At 40.8% G+C, this 13,163-nt stretch overlaps 2 long non-coding RNA genes across 2 annotated transcripts; both read left to right on the top strand.

The window, feature by feature from the left end:
* The first annotated feature begins 459 nt into the window (after positions 1-459).
* Positions 460-4,862, top strand: LOC117458811 (uncharacterized). The gene is made up of 3 exons (XR_004553449.2): positions 460-1,439; positions 2,013-2,180; positions 2,918-4,862. It is a non-coding gene; the product is annotated as an uncharacterized lncRNA (long non-coding RNA).
* A 4,156-nt stretch (positions 4,863-9,018) lies between these two features.
* LOC117459002 (uncharacterized) lies at positions 9,019-11,698 on the top strand. The gene is made up of 3 exons (XR_004553469.2): positions 9,019-9,829; positions 10,403-10,570; positions 11,307-11,698. It is a non-coding gene; the product is annotated as an uncharacterized lncRNA (long non-coding RNA).
* The last annotated feature ends 1,465 nt before the right edge of the window (positions 11,699-13,163 follow it).

Raw genomic sequence — 13,163 nt, 5'->3', positions numbered from 1 at the left:
TTTCATACCAGAAAATGCCTTTTTTAATTAATGGCCATGATTTACTGGTAACATAATAGATAGTATATCCACCATCTTTACTTCAATTATAGCGCCCCCTGCTGGATCTAACTGCTTGACTACAGCTCTATGCTATGATTAATTTAAAATATTGTATGTATACAATATACTTATATACTTTCCCCTAAATTAAAAGATACATTTATTATATAATTCTCCAAAAGTCTCTATTACTAAAAATGATACTACTACTCAACAAAAGTGTGTGTGTGTGTGTGTGTGTGTGTGTGTGTGTGTGTGTGTGTGTGTGTGTGTGTGTGTGTGTGTGTGTGTGTGTGTGTGTGTGTGTGTGTGTGTGTGTGTGTGTGTGTGTGTGTGTGTGTGTGTGTGTGTGTGTGTGTGTGTGTGTGTGTGTGTGTGTGTGTGTGTGTGTGTGTGTGTGTGTGTGTTGTGTGTGTGTGAGATTAAGCAGAGCTTAGTTGACTTGTTACTTACTGCTCTCTGCTCTCCTTCACTCTGCTGGGACAGATTTTAATGGCTTCATGTCTGCTGACTTCGCAGGAATAATGTCGGCCAGCCATATGACTTCAGATTAGAGCTTTTCTACAGAAACTGATAGCGTCTTGAAGCTGGGCACCATGAGGTTGTTTCCACTGTGGCTGCTGATGTTCGGGCTCTTTCAAAGAACCACTTCTCAGTTTCCTGGGTGGATTGGTGAGATGGAAGGTAGTGGTAAGACGTCCTCTAATGCAAGTATCATGTTATCTTTTCAAACATGGTCTGCTATCTAAGTCGGGATAAATGGTTACGATGCGATAATGCTTTATTGTCAGTCATTTTCCCTTGCATAACAGCAGCTCCACAACATCAACAAGGACTCATAGATGCAAGGAAACACATTTAACATCACATTACTATCACTGAAGACACTGTTCAGGGCCCTGAGGCGTACATTTCACCTGGGCTTTAACTTGTATTATAGGACTGACTGGAGCACACATGAGTGGTTTAGTGTAGCCGTATTGAGTCGTCAGACCCTGTGTCTCTGATTTGATGGTAAACAGATTTGCTGTTCAGTACATGATTGGGATCAGAGATAATGTTGGCCAGCCTCAATATGTATCCATGGTAGGCTGGTTAATAGATTTTCTCTGTATAAGAAATAAAAACTCTTTGTGGCAAAGCCTGAAATAATTTCCAGTTTGTGGTTTGCATTAAAACATACTTTTGTCCAGCTATGGTAAACAGCTGATACATGTAATGTTGTACTGTAGGTGAGACGGTATGGATTTCCCAACCAGATTTCATAGAGGACATCTATTGGTCCGGGTCAGCGCCTCTTTGTTTAGGAGGCTGTAAGGCTCAGCACGCGGAGCTGAGGAAGGACCGCTGTGGAGACTCGAGCTGCTGCTGGCTCGGATACAAGTCCCTGTGCAGAGGTGAGCAAACCACGACAATGTCCGACACTCTTTTGAGCTTGAGTCCATCTGTCTGAGAGAGCTGGTACACTGGAAGAAATGCTGCTCCAAAAACAAGTTTAACAATATTGAAAACAAGCGCTTTTCACTTTAAATAGGTACAGACATCTGCCAATAGAACAAGAGAACATGTTGAAATAAGACGGGATATTTAGATAAATCAGATCTTGTAATTATCTGGGAGAACTCATTTTGAGCTATATTTGACCAGAATCAGGAAATGTTGTTACAATATGAGCCGCAAATGCTCAAAGGTGTTCTGTTTTCTGATGTTAGTTGGTGATTTTCTGATAAATATGTAAACAAATACGTGTTTCATCTGAGATACAACTCAAAATAGGATGTTTTGACTTTGCAAGATGATGCATTGTCTAAAAAAAAAAAAAAGACCCGATATCTCACTGCAGTGGTACTTAGTTAGTATGTCTTATATCAGGTGTCAAGACATAGATATTAGACAAATATACTTGGCAAGATTTCGAGTTGTTGTAGTGATAGCTGTGTGCCATGCTTTGCCTTTGCTTTGCGTGGCAGTGAACTGTGGGAGGCCTGATGTGGACTATAACGGACTGGTGTTTGGTACCGACTGGTGGGTGGGCTCTGTGCTGAGGTACACCTGTCGCCCTGGCTTCATGCTGGTGGGGAACCCGACCAGAACCTGCCAGTCTGACGGCCTCTGGACCCCGAGACCTACCTGCCTCAGTGAGCAAACACCAAACACAAGATTCAAAGGTTTAATTGTCACATGCAAAAAGCTACAGTGTAGAAGTGGCAATGAAATCCTTCTGACCTGAGCTCAAGGACACACAAGGACTCTTATGAACCTAAAGTAGTCTATGGGTAGGTAGACCATATGGTTTAATCTGGGTTATTGTTTGTTTTGTTTTCTTTATTAAACCTTGTATAACTTTAACTTCAGTACAGACTTTTATTTTGAACGTATCGCCGCTCTGAATCCAAGTTTAGCCTCTTAGCGTCTCAACTTATTGGGGATTTATTTGCTACAATATGACTGAAAAGGCGCCGGCAGAAGAATCATTCTTAAATATGCCTGTCCTACCTCCTTATAAAAAAAATGATGAACTCAAAAATAGCTTTAAAAAGACTTCTTTTGAAAGTCTAAGAATAATTATATTTGTGTTAGCGTTGTACTATAATATAATCCCAACAGCATATATTTGTATTCCCTTTTTTAACTTTTAGCTCTTTGTAAGGCAAGCTTAATTTTGTACTCGTGTATTGGAAATACTTTTGTACACTGTCAGACTTTGTTTTAGCTCTGAACATTATTTACATATATTCAAATATACCATTTCATCTCATAGAATGTGATTTTACAAAGAAGGGATTTGTGTGATCAGCGATATTTTAAATTCCTTTTTGCTTATTGTTGTAATGATTGAATTGATCTCATCATGTGATTTCTCTCTGTCTTTCAGGAATGTGTCAGCAGGGACGCGTTGAGGTCAGTGAGAGGGAACTAAACGGGACGTGTAACTCCACCTGTGAGAACAAGAGCTACTTCGGCCCTCCAAAACTGGGCTGCTCTCGGTTAGACAACTGCAGGGGCAAAGAGACCGGCTGGAAGCGGTTCTTTGCACAGTGTGTCCCTTGCATATGCGAATGTGCTTTGTCATGTGGTGAGTTGCTTCCCCGCCACTCTGTCAAACATAAAGGACGAACTGTTGTATAAGGGGACCATGTTGCAATGTTGTCTCACTGCAATGCACTTCCATGTGGTTTAATTATTGCTTAAAATGTGAACACAGTGACAGCTTGTATGCTGCAGAGCCACGCATAATTTTGCTGCTTCATCCTATTTTGTGGAACATCAGAGGACTTAAATCCAAATCTTTTGAGAGATTGCTTTTATATCTCTGGCACACGGAAGCTAACAATTTCCTCTTGGTTTTTATTTAAGGATTTCACACCGTGACTAAAAGATTTCATGTTCAAATCCCTCCGTGTCAGGAAATATTAGCAACGCTAGATTCAGTCGATTTGTGTCACGTGAGGCGGCAGAAGGGTCATGAAAAGAAAGTGGGGTGACTTTTAAAACAGTCTCTGAGAGGCTGTGTCAGACTTGGGTCAAATATTTATTTGAAATAGAATTCAATATTGTCTTAAATAAAAGGTTTAACGTGGAGAGCCAGATGTTGTTTTATTTTAGATGGGAAGCTGGTTTTGGGGAGACAAGTGACATCATAACGTTGCTCGGACAGCATTTTCTAGACGGTTGAACTAACTCAAGCTATGGTTATCTGACTTTCTCTTTTTAACGTTTCTACGAGGAGAGAAAGGAATGAAATGCAGATAAATCCAAGGAGAAAGGAAGTGAAAGCTCAGAGATTAGCCTCTCAGTCCATCTGTCTTGGAAGGAGATGAAACCTTAATCTTGTTACAAAGGGAGGAGCTTTGGGTGGAGAGGCAACACGAAGAGTGGTGTAGAACTTGTAAACAAATGGATGTTATAGGTTGTGGATTATATACCTTTTTTCGTAGATTATGTGCAACGTTTTGACCATGTGGAAAGTAGCAAAGATTTGCCAAAATATAAAAATGTTGGTGTTCTTTTACATGGATTGTTTAAATATGAAACGATTAATTTGAAACTTTATCGGTTGTATTGATTGATTGTTGTCGACATGTTATTGCGCAACACCTCAGCTTGATCATCACTGTTGGGTCCAGCTGCTGAACCTGAGGATGATGTGCTCATTTGCTTTGGGTTTGTAGCAACCGATTCCTGTGAAAAGATTGGATCAGAAACAATGACGTTTTAATGAATACACAAACACAGATTCTGAGAGGAACTAAGTGCTCAGATCATCAGAGTGTTCTTGCATTAATAGCCAATAGAAGATAATGAGGACACATCATTTAACTCTGAGGAAGCACTTTAAAATAACCAATAGTTGCACCACCTGTGCAGAATAACAAAAATCACTCAAATATATTAAAGTCAAACTGTGTCTACTACTATTTTAGAAACGTCACACCAGGGGACGTCCTGGGGACAATAAGTGAAAACACAACCAACTCTCCTGCCGCATTACAGCTCATTAAATCAGATGTGTTTTATTAAATCTCTGGGGATGCAACTCACCCACATCCAGCCGGCTGATCTCTCCGGAGCTTTCTGACAGGATCTCCCAGTACGTCTGCTCGCGCTCGTCTGCTGCTACTCCGTTCACACTGAGCAGCAGCAGGCCGAAGTCTGGGTCCTGCCTCACCGAGAACCTGCAGGACACACACAGTCAGGGTAACTGGACTTAAACTCCCAATGTACATTTTGAATAATCCATTACTTGCACAATAATATCCTGCATTATACTAGTTTCTGGAAAGTTGTATTTCCACATGTATATTTTCCACATCCATTTTTGTTTAACTTTTAATATTTTATTTCTATTTCATAAATATTTTGGACTGTTTATTTCTTGTGTCTTAATTTCTCTTCTGTACATTGCCTTGTTTTCTATGCTGCTTCAACGCAAACATTTCCCAAATTGGGATCAATAAAGTACTAACTATCTCTATCTACAACAGAACTATAGTAAACATATAAATACCAAACAAAAATTCGATATGCAAGTACAAGTCTTCATTCAATGTGTTACGTTATGTAAGCATAATCAGGAACATGTAGTCCACTTAAAGTATTAAAAGTACTCCATGCAGATAAAATGTCACTGTTTCCATTCAAAAATCTATATTTGAGCTAATGTTACTGCAAATAATGAATATTTTTACTATTCACTGATTTGTTATCTTCATTAATCAATCCATTTTGAAAATAGTGAGAAATGACAAATTACCCACAGCCCAAGGTGACACCATCACATTGTTTCTAACCAACAGTCCAAACCTCAAGCTTCTTCAAAAACACGGAGAAGCAGAAAATCCCCTCAATCCGGAAACTCAAATGCAACAAAATGACTTGGCATCAAATATCAAAATAAATATAAATAGATTTTCTGTCAAGCGACTTATTGGTGGATGAATTGTGCCAACTGCACTTGAATGAACTGTTACTGGGTATCTGTGCAAAAATATAAAAAAACAACTAGTAACTATTATAACGCTGTCAATAGTTATAGTGGATATCACCCTTTGAAATTCAGTCGAGTTTAAGTAGAAACTGCCATGAAAGTAAAATACTAAAGGATGTCATGGGGGGTCTTACTTGAAGTCGGGAGAGTCGCCGGACCTGCACACAAAGGTGTTTTCAGGTATGGTGACGCTTTGTAATGCATGAACACAAAGTCACTCATTAAGGGTTACATTTTCTCCAAGGGGCTATATGATGATGTTTGGTGGTTTCCATTTCCTGTAGTGTGTTGTATATGTTTTTGTGCTAAAATACCAAGGTTCCTCTCCCACATACTGCCTGAAACCCATGGTTTACTTCTGTGACATCCTCACAGGCAGTATGAGTAAAACAAAGAGCTTTTTGAACTTTAAAGCATGCAGACATGTCGCACTAAATACAAATATGAACCTGAAAATAAACATAATAAGGACACTTTCACAAAAATAATGACCTTTTTGAACGTTGAAGCATGGAGACAGGTCACATTAGAAACACAAAAAACATGAGCATTACATTTCCTCTTTAAATTCTCACCTGCATCTGTTGGAGCTCCTCGTGCTAAGAACAGAAGCACGCCCACAGAGAGGAGAGCAGTTGTTCGTAGTGCCATCCTGTACGATGCTCTTCCTTCAGATGTCTATCCAACACTCCCACCCAGTACTTATAGACGGCCAAACCCACATTCCTGCAGTCCGCCTGTCACTTTGCAAGGACCTCTTTGTTAAGTTATTCACATTCACATATACTGAAACTAGAACTGTTTGCTCTTACCTCACACATGTTGACACACAGTCACTAATCTGAGCTTTATGAATAGGGAAACACTGGTATCTCTGACTTAATGATCATTGAGTTGATTCATGATCTGCCTTTATGTGTTCTCTCAGGGCATGCATGAGAAGGGCTGTTTTTAGATAATTGATATGTGCAAACTCAAGCTTATCCCACAGAGAGATAAAGAAAGGTTATCTACTGGAGGCAAATATTACATTATGCAATCAGTCTTTGCCCTTTTAAGTTGAATTATATATTTTAGTAGCATATCACCTGTCCCTGTGGGCTGTGGCATTCTCAAGGTGTAAAATGGCTATTTACTGAAGCCAAGAAACGAATAATTCGTCTTTATTGTGTATACTGACGATACTGATCACACCAAGGCTGAGTTATTGACAAAATGACAACAAAATATATTTTTTTTACAAACCAAAACAGTCTTTAAGCTTAGTATGATGTATTTAGGTGTTGCACTGATGTGTCTCTGTCTAACAAAATGGTCATACAGCCATGGAGGCTCGGAGGCACACAGAGAGAGAGAGAGGTTGCTGTGCTGAAGTTGCTCATGCTGCGACGGAAGGGCTCGTTTTAAATTGCTCTGATTAAAAGGCAGGTGCGATTGGCTAAAAATGGTTTTGATTTCCTCTCAGGGGTGATGTAAGCCATGGAGGGCCAGCTTGAACGCGAGTAACCCCGGCAGTTTTACCGAAAATAACCCGGGCACTGCAGCATCAGCACCAGGCAGCTGCGCAGGTGCGGCCTTTAAAGAGACAGCGGGGCAGCTCACCACAACCTTCCTCGTGTTTACACAGACTGACAACAGCCGTATATAGAATTAACAATCGGTGTCAGGCTGGAAACACGAGAATTAAAAACAACTTCATTGCGCACGAGAGCTTTATCCTAATGTATTCCCTTTCATCTCATTTCCCCAGAGACAGCAGCCTCAAGTATCTCCATAATATACTTAAAAGGTTTAAATTGGCACCTAGGGGGCTAATTTGATTAAATTAGCTTATCCGGAATACGTTAATGAACTTTGAATTAACTCTAACTTTTATGTCACTCCATTACCTTTGATCAATGTGGAATCCTCCTTAAATGTAGGCCTACCTAAAATGGACTATTATCAACTATAAGTGAAATAACATAATTCCCGATCCACTCCTGGTTATTATACATCGGGTTGGGAGGAGGACTTGGAGGACACGTTCAAAACCAAAACACTATTTCCCCCCTCCAGTAGCATCCTGCCAGCAAACAGCAACGCCCTGTATCCCAGACCGGCGTGCGTACCACAGACGCACTGCCCGGTGAGAGATAACGGAGCTGCTGCTGAAGCATCTGCAGAGCTGGTCGCCTCTTTTTGTTCCATCCCTCACACCGGGACTGAAGATAGTCATTAGCACTACTGCTGAGGATGTGTGAGAGTATTTCGATGCGAGTTCGGATCGGATGGATTCAATGAAAGGAATAATCTTAGCCAGGAGGAAAACCATGACCGGCATCCTGCTCCCCTGACGATTCTCGGGTATGCAGTCGTAGTTTGAGGCCGGACATGATTGTAATCTCACGAGTTGCTTTAGTGGATGTGAGATGGTGCACGCCGCACCCCGGTATATATTGATAAGGTGATCAAACAGCTCTAACGCCTGTCAACCGAACCGGATTTTTCCTAGACTGTGGCGCACATGAGCATCTTGTTTTCTTTTTGATTTATTTGTTTGCACTGACTAACTGTTTTGGAGGATCTTCTGATGTGGCGGGATTGTGCCGTTTTGACTAAAAGGATCAACTGAACACTGTTGCTCTGAACCAGAGAGGAGGACCAGGAGCATCTCACCTGTCAACACAATAAGAAGTATGTGCAATTTGTGTGTGTGTGTGCGTGTGCGTGTGTGTGTAATGCAAACACATTTTACGGATTGACTGGTAAAGCCTTATATTTGTCCTCAGAATCATATGACCCACCTTTGTTTTAAATGCATATTTTTTTCCTTATTTTGCATAAATAGTGTCTCAGTTTTGTTGTTAACATGGTGCTTTTTGGAGAGCTGGCAGCATCCCTGCTCTCTGACTGAAGTCACTGCAGAGTCGCCCCACCACTGCAAAGCCACATTTAATAACCATATTCGACTTAATAAATGATGGCCGTGTGTGTGCTCACATGTCCAGCTTTAGGGCGGCCATGACAGAACAAGGAGGCCTCCAATCTGACGGAGAGGCCATTACCAGCCTGTCAGGGTTTTACTGAGCTTGTATGCAGGCTGGGTAATGGAAGTTCACTAATGGCAGGGTGATCAATAGGAGCCATGGTCAATTTCCTTCACTGGGCCTCTTCACATGAGGAGATCTTACTGCACATTGGTCAAGGATAGATGGACAATACAAGACTATGTGGCATTTAGTGTGTGTATACAGTGTTGACTGTGCCATGTCAGTCGGTATTTACCACAGGAACCTTGATTCTGACATGAATTCAAGAGATGAATTTGTGTGAATATGTTATAAATGCCTCAGTAATGTATCTCGGACCCACACAGCCATGGTTGTGTTTATTTCTGTGGTTCGTTATCATTTATTTGGTTGGGGTAGCATTTTGATGGCAATCTTAGGCCTGCATGTAAATGAATATGAGGTTTTTCCAACTGTTGAAACTGATAGCGTCTTGAAGCTGGGCACCATGAGGTTGTTTCCACTGTGGCTGCTGATGTTCGGGCTCTTTCAAAGAACCACTTCTCAGTTTCCTGGGTGGATTGGTGAGATGGAAGGTAGTGGTAAGACGTCCTCTAATGCAAGTATCATGTTATCTTTTCAAACATGGTCTGCTATCTAAGTCGGGATAAATGGTTACGATGCGATAATGCTTTATTGTCAGTCATTTTCCCTTGCATAACAGCAGCTCCACAACATCAACAAGGACTCATAGATGCAAGGAAACACATTTAACATCACATTACTATCACTGAAGACACTGTTCAGGGCCCTGAGGCGTACATTTCACCTGGGCTTTAACTTGTATTATAGGACTGACTGGAGCACACATGAGTGGTTTAGTGTAGCCGTATTGAGTCGTCAGACCCTGTGTCTCTGATTTGATGGTAAACAGATTTGCTGTTCAGTACATGATTGGGATCAGAGATAATGTTGGCCAGCCTCAATATGTATCCATGGTAGGCTGGTTAATAGATTTTCTCTGTATAAGAAATAAAAACTCTTTGTGGCAAAGCCTGAAATAATTTCCAGTTTGTGGTTTGCATTAAAACATACTTTTGTCCAGCTATGGTAAACAGCTGATACATGTAATGTTGTACTGTAGGTGAGACGGTATGGATTTCCCAACCAGATTTCATAGAGGACATCTATTGGTCCGGGTCAGCGCCTCTTTGTTTAGGAGGCTGTAAGGCTCAGCACGCGGAGCTGAGGAAGGACCGCTGTGGAGACTCGAGCTGCTGCTGGCTCGGATACAAGTCCCTGTGCAGAGGTGAGCAAACCACGACAATGTCCGACACTCTTTTGAGCTTGAGTCCATCTGTCTGAGAGAGCTGGTACACTGGAAGAAATGCTGCTCCAAAAACAAGTTTAACAATATTGAAAACAAGCGCTTTTCACTTTAAATAGGTACAGACATCTGCCAATAGAACAAGAGAACATGTTGAAATAAGACGGGATATTTAGATAAATCAGATCTTGTAATTATCTGGGAGAACTCATTTTGAGCTATATTTGACCAGAATCAGGAAACGTTGTTACAGAATAAGCCGCTAATGCTCAAAGGTGTTCTGTTTTCTGATGTTAGTTGTTGATTTTCTAATAAATATGTAAAGAAATACGTGTTTCATCTGAGATACAACTCAAAATAGGATGTTTTGACTTTGCAAGATGATGCATTGTCTAAAAAAAAAAAAAAGACCCGATATCTCACTGCAGTGGTACTTAGTTAGTATGTCTTATATCAGGTGTCAAGACATAGATATTAGACAAATATACTTGGCAAGATTTCGAGTTGTTGTAGTGATAGCTGTGTGCCATGCTTTGCCTTTGCTTTGCGTGGCAGTGAACTGTGGGAGGCCTGATGTGGACTATAACGGACTGGTGTTTGGTACCGACTGGTGGGTGGGCTCTGTGCTGAGGTACACCTGTCGCCCTGGCTTCATGCTGGTGGGGAACCCGACCAGAACCTGCCAGTCTGACGGCCTCTGGACCCCGAGACCTACCTGCCTCAGTGAGCAAACACCAAACACAAGATTCAAAGGTTTAATTGTCACATGCAAAAAGCTACAGTGTAGAAGTGGCAATGAAATCCTTCTGACCTGAGCTCAAGGACACACAAGGACTCTTATGAACCTAAAGTAGTCTATGGGTAGGTAGACCATATGGTTTAATCTGGGTTATTGTTTGTTTTGTTTTCTTTATTAAACCTTGTATAACTTTAACTTCAGTACAGACTTTTATTTTGAACGTATCGCCGCTCTGAATCCAAGTTTAGCCTCTTAGCGTCTCAACTTATTGGGGATTTATTTGCTACAATATGACTGAAAAGGCGCCGGCAGAAGAATCATTCTTAAATATGCCTGTCCTACCTCCTTATAAAAAAAATGATGAACTCAAAAATAGCTTTAAAAAGACTTCTTTTGAAAGTCTAAGAATAATTATATTTGTGTTAGCGTTGTACTATAATATAATCCCAACAGCATATATTTGTATTCCCTTTTTAACTTTTAGCTCTTTGTAAGGCAAGCTTAATTTTGTACTCGTGTATTGGAAATACTTTTGTACACTGTCAGACTTTGTTTTAGCTCTGAACATTATTTACATATATTCAAATATACCATTTCATCTCATAGAATGTGATTTTACAAAGAAGGGATTTGTGTGATCAGCGATATTTTAAATTCCTTTTTGCTTATTGTTGTAATGATTGAATTGATCTCATCATGTGATTTCTCTCTGTCTTTCAGGAATGTGTCAGCAGGGACGCGTTGAGGTCAGTGAGAGGGAACTAAACGGGACGTGTAACTCCACCTGTGAGAACAAGAGCTACTTCGGCCCTCCAAAACTGGGCTGCTCTCGGTTAGACAACTGCAGGGGCAAAGAGACCGGCTGGAAGCGGTTCTTTGCACAGTGTGTCCCTTGCATATGCGAATGTGCTTTGTCATGTGGTGAGTTGCTTCCCCGCCACTCTGTCAAACATAAAGGACGAACTGTTGTATAAGGGGACCATGTTGCAATGTTGTCTCACTGCAATGCACTTCCATGTGGTTTAATTATTGCTTAAAATGTGAACACAGTGACAGCTTGTATGCTGCAGAGCCACGCATAATTTTGCTGCTTCATCCTATTTTGTGGAACATCAGAGGACTTAAATCCAAATCTTTTGAGAGATTGTTTTATATCTCTGGCACACGGAAGCTAACAATTTCCTCTTGGTTTTTATTTAAGGATTTCACACCGTGACTAAAAGATTTCATGTTCAAATCCCTCCGTGTCAGGAAATATTAGCAACGCTAGATTCAGTCGATTTGTGTCACGTGAGGCGGCAGAAGGGTCATGAAAAGAAAGTGGGGTGACTTTTAAAACAGTCTCTGAGAGGCTGTGTCAGACTTGGGTCAAATATTTATTTGAATAGAATTCAATATTGTCTTAAATAAAAGGTTTAACGTGGAGAGCCAGATGTTGTTTTATTTTTTTAGATGGGAAGCTGGTTTTGGGGAGACAAGTGACATCATAACGTTGCTCGGACAGCATTTTCTAGACGTTTGAACTAACTCAAGCTATGGTTATCTGACTTTCTCTTTTTTAACGTTTATACGAGGAGAGAAAGGAATGAAATGCAGATAAATCCAAGAGAAAGGAAGTGAAAGCTCAGAGATTAGCCTCTCAGTCCATCTGTCTTGGAAGGAGATGAAACCTTAATCTTGTTACAAAGGGAGGAGCTTTGGGTGGAGAGGCAACACGAAGAGTGGTGTAGAACTTGTAAACAAATGGATGTTATAGGTTGTGGATTATATACCTTTTTTCGTAGATTATGTGCAACGTTTTTGACCATGTGGAAAGTAGCAAAGATTTGCCAAAATATAAAAATGTGGTGTTCTTTTACATGGATTGTTTAAATATGAAACGATTAATTTGAAACTTTATCGGTTTGTATGATTGATTGTTGTCGACATGTTATTGCGCAACACCTCAGCTTGATCATCACTGTTGGGTCCAGCTGCTGAACCTGAGGATGATGTGCTCATTTGCTTTGGGTTTGTAGCAACCGATTCCTGTGAAAAGATTGGATCAGAACAATGACGTTTTAATGAATACACAAACACAGATTCTGAGAGGAACTAAGTGCTCAGATCATCAGAGTGTTCTTGCATTAATAGCCAATAGAAGATAATGAGGACACATCATTTAACTCTGAGGAAGCACTTTAAAAATAACCAATAGTGCACCACCTGTGCAGGAATAACAAAAATCACTCAAATATATTAAAGTCAAACTGTGTCTACTACTATTTTAGAAACGTCAACACCAGGGGACGTCCTGGGGACAATAAGTGAAAACACAACCAACTCTCCTGCCGCATTACAGCTCATTAAATCAGATGTGTTTTATTAAATCTCTGGGGATGCAACTCACCCCCATCCAGCCGGCTGATCTCTCCGGAGCTTTCTGACAGGATCTCCCAGTACGTCTGCTCGCGCTCGTCTGCTGCTACTCCGTTCACACTGAGCAGCAGCAGGCCGAAGTCTGGGTCCTGCCTCACCGAGAACCTGCAGGACACACACAGTCAGGGTAACTGGACTTAAACTCCAATGTACATTTGA

The sequence above is a fragment of the Pseudochaenichthys georgianus genome, chromosome 14 (assembly GCF_902827115.2).
Source record: "Pseudochaenichthys georgianus chromosome 14, fPseGeo1.2, whole genome shotgun sequence".
Lineage (NCBI taxonomy): Eukaryota > Metazoa > Chordata > Actinopteri > Perciformes > Channichthyidae > Pseudochaenichthys > Pseudochaenichthys georgianus.
This window is presented reverse-complemented; position numbering and strand designations above follow the sequence as displayed.